Below are 6863 nucleotides of genomic sequence, written 5' to 3'. Positions count from 1 at the left end.
TCTGTTTCTCTGATTCTTGTTTGTGTGTGATTTATTGCGTATAATTTTTTCCAGTAAACAAACAAATCTCCCAACACATACTGTATGTATGTTCCATGTTCAGACTAGCAGAATTAAGAAATCATTTGAAGCGATCAAGCGACAATTATTACCACCATCACAAACTATAGTAGTTTATCACATAAACTGCAGTAGCCAACCTCATGGTACTCTAGTGAGTTTTTTTTTTTTTTTTAATCACAGTTTCAGATTGAAATGCTTCCATTTTGATAGCTGACAGTTTAGTTAAGGTCTTACCGATGGGATATATAATCCTTCCATTGTGTTTATCTTCTCAGTCTTCCCCTGGGTCTGTCCCAAGTTGGATGTACCCAGAAAGCCCCCATAGGCAGGTTTCAGGACCATCTCAGCAGACTCCTTTCAACGTGAAAGTGCAGCGGCTCTTATATATATATATATATATATATATATATTATATATATATATATATACCATATACATACTGCAGACTGAGCCCATTGGGGCCCCATGGCTCCAACAGGGGATGACCATCCACTCTGCAAAGAAAGTCATTTTGGCAACCAATAGCAGCGCTGGAAGTTGTGTATATTCTATACATTGCAATAACGCCTCCAGGTCCTGGTTGGCCTGCTCCACCTGCCTATTAGTCTGAGGGAAACCAGAAGACAAACTCACAGCGACACCAGGAGCAAGACAAAAAGGCATGCAGATTGACCAGGACATTAACAGTCTTTCAGAGCTTGGGGAGTTTGGGGACAGCCAGAAAACGCTTTGGTCCACTATGGTAAGAGTGACGGTGTTACCTTGAGAGGGAGACAGTCCAGTGACAAAGTTGAGTGCAACATGGGACCAATGGCATCTTAGTACAGGCAGGGGTCGATGAGATGTCAGATGAACATTTGAAAGTCTTTCCATGGGTGTGTAATAGGTTAAAAAAGACGATATTATTCTGAAGAGGTTAAAATTCCAATTGAGTTAAAAAGCTGATAGTTAAAAGGAATAATTCATTTAAAAAGGCAGAGGTATGCTAGAAAGAACATATAGTCACTATAACATGTTGAAAATGTCATTAAATGGCTTAAAACTGTAAATTAAGAAGATGTTTAAAAAGGGGTTAAAATGCTTGACAATGTTTTATTCATTTCATGGGTCATTTTATCCGTTACAGTTAAAAACTAACTTGAAAAGTTATAATCTCTGTCTTCCACGAAGTAGGTCAAGATCTAGCAGGATCGGAGATCGATTAGTTGGGTCTACGCCCACATACAGGGGCGATTGTTCGCGGCGTTTTCCTCACTTCTAGTAAAGCTCTGGTCAACGAAACACCAAATCACTGTGTGGTCATTTGTCCCTGTTTTCCAGGTATGTGGTTGAAGGGGTGAGCAGTGACATTGTTCCGATAGTTTTGTGGGACATTTTGACTGTCAGGAGGGGAGTTGTGTGATGTTTGAGTAGGATGGAACTATGTTTTCGAAGTAGTTGAAGGTGGGCGAGCGAGGCTGCCGCCATCTTGTATCATTGTTTACGTTTGTAAGCACACATAGGAAAATGTATTGTGCACAGTTATATTTTGTTTAGTTAATTAATTTGGGATGTAAACATGCAATACAGTATGTGCAGATGTGTTCGGGTTCAGCAGAGTTGTTGTCATGTATTTTATTTGACTGACTTCTAGTAAAGCTCTGGTCAAGGAAACACCAAATCACTGTGTGGTCATTTGTCCCTGTTTTCCAGAGTGCAACAGGTGCACATTGAACAGGTGGAGACGCTGTCACGGATGTCTGTGCCCAGAGTTAGCCACCAAAAGTCGCCTTTCAGGAGGTCAATGGTACGGACCAAGATAATAGGTGAACCAGGTAGAGCAAGGATGAAAGATGAAGAATGTTTTTGATCAGGAGCTGCATGCTGGGAAACCTCAGTGTCTGAAGCATCCACCTCCAAAATAAACTAGGGCTGACTTCAATGACTTTGACGCTTATTGGTTTCTCAGTTTTTTTGAGCCATGCACTCATCATGTTCGGCAATATGATTGTGTTCCAAGAGATTAGATAAATGATTGGTGTTACCTTAGCTGAAATTGTTTTGTTGCAGTGTTTACATTTCACCGCTTTCTGTTCGGTGACGTCTTCACTGAAACCAAAATGTGCCCAAATCACGAATGGCAATACTTTTTTAAGGTATAAGCTGCTTGGGTTAAGGCTAAGTGTTTTCACTCATGTCACTCATATTGCTAGCTTCACTTTGAATGAACATGGAGAAACGTTAGTTGGACGGCCGGAGGCACGTGACTAAAAGTTTTTATTATTTAATTTATTTTTTAAGAGGAGTTTGATGCATGTCAGGCAGGCATTGTGTCCGCTCCGACCGGTTAACATGGGTGTTGAAATGAATTTAAAAAATGGCGTTCTGCAGCAGCCATGCACACACCATGCAGACAGTGTGTTCCTGGCCTAAGGCCTCCAGCACACTGCATAGAGGCCAATGCCCCTTCCTCAGACTGCTGCCCAACTGACATCGCACTAGCATCCCTTATGCCTATCCTTATGGATAGTAGGCCCACATGCCAGCGGTTTCATTTCTATTATTAAATTTTTACCATATTTGGTTATTTTTTCCATTTAATGTGGTGAAGAGCACAGACAAATCTTATTTATTTAGGAATCAGAACTCAGCTTTTAGAAGTTGAACTTGACTTGAACTTGACTCTCAATTGGCATTACGTCATGCTTGTCATGTTCTCTTGCCTGAACAGCAGTATAAAGGTTTAGCAACTGCTTCCATTGGTCTCAGTAGGAAGGGGAGGTTACCGCAGTCTACAGTTTTCTATTGATCAATAACCTGTCTGACTCTGTTTTGATATGACATATATGGCAACATGGTATATTCAAAATTGCAATCATATAGTTCACAAAATGTCATAAATTTTTGGAAGTGGGTCTTACAAACATTGATTTATGTGATCTTTTTTTTAATGGTTCTTCTAATAACGGCTTTTCTTTATGTTTTGATATATAATATCTTCTAAAAATATCACGCTTGCTAGTAGATAAATGAATGAAATAGAAATGAGTGAATCAATAAAATAGAACCATACTTTTATACATTTACATTATTATATCATAGCTGTTTATCTTGTTCAGGATTTCAGATATTCCTAAAGTAAGAAATGTGTTTTAGTAGTTTTCTTCATTTAATCTTGAAGCACTTGGATTTTAACAGTATTCTTGTGCTTTATTACTAGGCCAATGGAGAACTCAACAGAGATTGTGTCATTTGTGTTTGCTATGTATGGGAACATGGGACAGTTAAAGTACTTATATTTCACTCTGGCACTGCTATTTTACGTATCAGTTATTTTAGCCAACACGTTTCTTATTAACATTATCTATTCGGACAGAAATTTGCATGAGCCCATGTATCTATTTCTGTGTAGTTTATTTATTAATGAAATATATGGTAGCACGTCTATGCTTCCCTGCTTGATGGCACAAATCTTATCAGACACTCATGAAATTTCTGCCTTTTACTGCTTCCTTCAAATATTTAACATTCATACATATGTAGGTATTGAATTTGGAACATTGACAATAATGGCATATGATAGATATGTTTGTATTTGTAAGCCTTTACATTACAATTCCATAATGACTAAAAGAAAAGTACAAACTGTCATACTTGCTATCTGGATTACTGCTTTTGTAGACGTTGGAGTTTTATTGTCTTTCACTATTCGTATGAAGCGTTGTCGGACTGTTATCAACAAAGTGTTTTGTGCACATCACCTTGTAGTTGACCTTTCTTGTTCACCAGACAGAACAGTGTCACTCGTTCATGATCTGGTTTTTGGCCTTATTATCACTGTTGCTGGTCCTGTCAGTTACATTACATACAGTTATATACAAATTTTGCGTGTGTGTTTAAAAGGTTCCAAAGAGACCAAAATGAAGGCCTTGGATACCTGCACTCCACACTTAGTTTCTATCATTAGCTTTGTCTTTGCCTGTTTTTATAGTTTGATCAGTCAGAGATTTAAGTCAGTTCCATATCCTCTCTGTGTTGTCTTGTCTATGTATGTAGTGATCATTCAGCCTCTTCAAAATCCAGTCATGTATGGTCTTAAACTGTCAAAAATGAGACAGGCTTGTAAAGATTTGTTGACATTAAAAACATCCTAACTCTACATTTTCACTGAGAGTATTTCAATTCTACACTTCATTATTAATTCAAACGGAAAGAAATAAGCGTATACATACATTACACTTTAGACTGTTAACATCTGTTAATTGTCCATAAAAAGGTAATTGCTTTAAATGCAAAAGTTCAATCTTCTTAGGTTACTGACTTATAAGATGTTTATTAATTTATTATTAACACAGACTTGAACTCTTCTTTGAGTGACTTTGGTGGAGTAATGCAGGGGATCACAGAAAGCCACATGGCAACCACTAATACCAGCATCAACACAATCAATGTAGAAATACATGGGAGTGATGAAGGCCGAAATTTCTCTAGCCCTTTTGGTGAGGGGGACTTTCCAGTAAACTTTGAAAAGATAAAATATACTGACAAATTTTGCTGAACCTACCTGACCTTACAATCTTCCATTCTAGATAATGGATAGAAATAAGGTTTAGTGAGGTTCACTTTGCGGTGGCCAGAACAAAGCCTCAGACCTAGAATCAGACTTTTTAACAAGGCTATTTATATTTGGTTATTTTTTCCATTAAATGTGGTGAAGAGCACAGACAAATCTTATTTATTTATGAATCAGAACTCAGCTTTTAGAACTTGAACTTGACTTGGGACTTTCTACATGTGAACATGGCTGCATACTACAAGAAAAAAAATAGTTAAGTCTAAATTGGCATTACGTTTCTACTGCCAAGACAGCAGTATAAAGGTTTAGCAACTGCTTATGTTCGTCTCAGTAGGGAAGGGAGGTTACAGCAGTCTTCAGTTTTCTGTTGACCATCCCTCTGTTTGACTCATTGGTGAAGTTTTGATATTGTAAAGGGCAGGTGTGTGTGGATTCAAATGCAGAGAGAGTCAGGCAGAAGTACAATGTCCGAAATCCAAATCTTTAATCCAAGAAACGTAGCAGAGGTCAAAATACCAAAAGACAGTCAAACCAGGCAAAAAGGCAGATCAGGAACAGGCAGAATCGAGGGTCACAAAAATACCAAAAACAGATCATACACAGGTTATCAAACAGGACTTAAACGCGAGAGAGCTTGAACACAAGGGTAACAAAGACAATCTGGCAAAGACATGAGAAATGAGACGGGGTTTAAATACACAGGAAACAAGACACAGGTGAAAGACATTAGGGGGGAGACAGCAATCTAAACAGGAGGGAAAAACCAGGAAGTAAAACAAACAGCAACACAACAGAACCAAGACTTCAAAATAAAACAGGAAATGCCAATAAAATGAATACAGATCCTGACAGTACCCCCCCCCCCCCCCCAGGGACGTCTCCAGACGTCCCAGGAATGCCCGGGTTCAGTCTATGAAAGTCCCGTATCAGTGTCTTATCAAGAATGTCCCGAGCAGGAACCCAGGACCTTTCCTCTGGACCGTACCCCTCCCAATCAACGAGGTACTGACGGCCCCGGCCCCTACGACGAACAGCCAACAGTTTTTTGACCGAAGAGACAGGACCACCATCAATGAACCTGGGCGGAGGGGGTGGGTCGGAGGGAGGGACCAAACGACTGGTCTTGACGGGCTTGATTCGGGAAACATGGAAGGTGGGATGGACCCTCATGGTCCGAGGAAGACGAAGGCGAACAGCAGCAGGGTTGATGATTGCCGAGATTGGGAAAGGGCCCACAAACCTGGGACCCAGCTTACGACACTTCCCCCGAACTGGCAGGTCTCGAGTGGAGAGCCATACTTTCTGGCCAACGTGGTAGCGAGGAGCCGGTGTGCGATGACGATTAGCGGACCTCTCGTATCCAATATTGGTGCGTAGGAGGGCTGCCCGAGCCTTCCTCCAGGTGAGATGACATCGGCGCACCAGGGCGTGAGCTGAAGGAACAGAGACCTCCCCCTCAAGGTCCTGGAAAAGCGGAGGCTGGTACCCGTAGACACACTGGAATGGAGATAGACCAGTAGAAGCCACGGGGAGGGAGTTGTGGGCATACTCCACCCAGAGGAGCTGCTGCGACCAACTGGATGGACTTTGGGAGGCGATGCACCGGAGGGCCGTCTCCATCTCCCGATTGTACCTCTCCGTCTGGCCGTTGGTTTGGGGATGGAAGCCGGAGGAGAGGCTGACAGATGCCCCAAGCAGCCTGCAGAACTCCTTCCAGAAACGTGAGGCGAACTGGGGGCCCCGGTCAGACACAACATCCTGAGGAAGACCATGGAGCCGAAACACATGAAACAGGACTGCCTCCGCTGTCTCCTTGGCGGAGGGCGGCTTAGGCAGGGCAATAAAGTGAGCCATCTTGGAAAACCGGTCAACGACAGTGAGGATGACTGTCTTACCCTCTGAGGGAGGCAACCCAGTGACAAAGTCCATGGACACATGCGACCAGGGGCGGTGTGGAACCGGCAAAGGCCTGAGTAGACCAGTAGGAGGGCGTCGGGAGACCTTGCTGCGGGCACAAACAGAACAGGCAGAGACAAAATCACGGGTATCCTCCCTGAGGGAGGGCCACCAGAAGCGTTGAGTTATAAGACTCAATGTTCTACTCACCCCAGGATGACAGCTAAGAGGAGAGGAGTGCCCCCATTGCAGGACTCGGGAACGGAGCGGGTCTGGAACAAAGAGCCGACCAGGAGGACAGCCATCAGGAACATGGGCCTCCGAAAGGGCGTGCTGGACCTCCTGCTCA

Source organism: Seriola aureovittata, chromosome 11 (assembly GCF_021018895.1).
Source record: "Seriola aureovittata isolate HTS-2021-v1 ecotype China chromosome 11, ASM2101889v1, whole genome shotgun sequence".
Lineage (NCBI taxonomy): Eukaryota > Metazoa > Chordata > Actinopteri > Carangiformes > Carangidae > Seriola > Seriola aureovittata.
Note: the sequence above shows the minus strand (reverse complement) of the source record.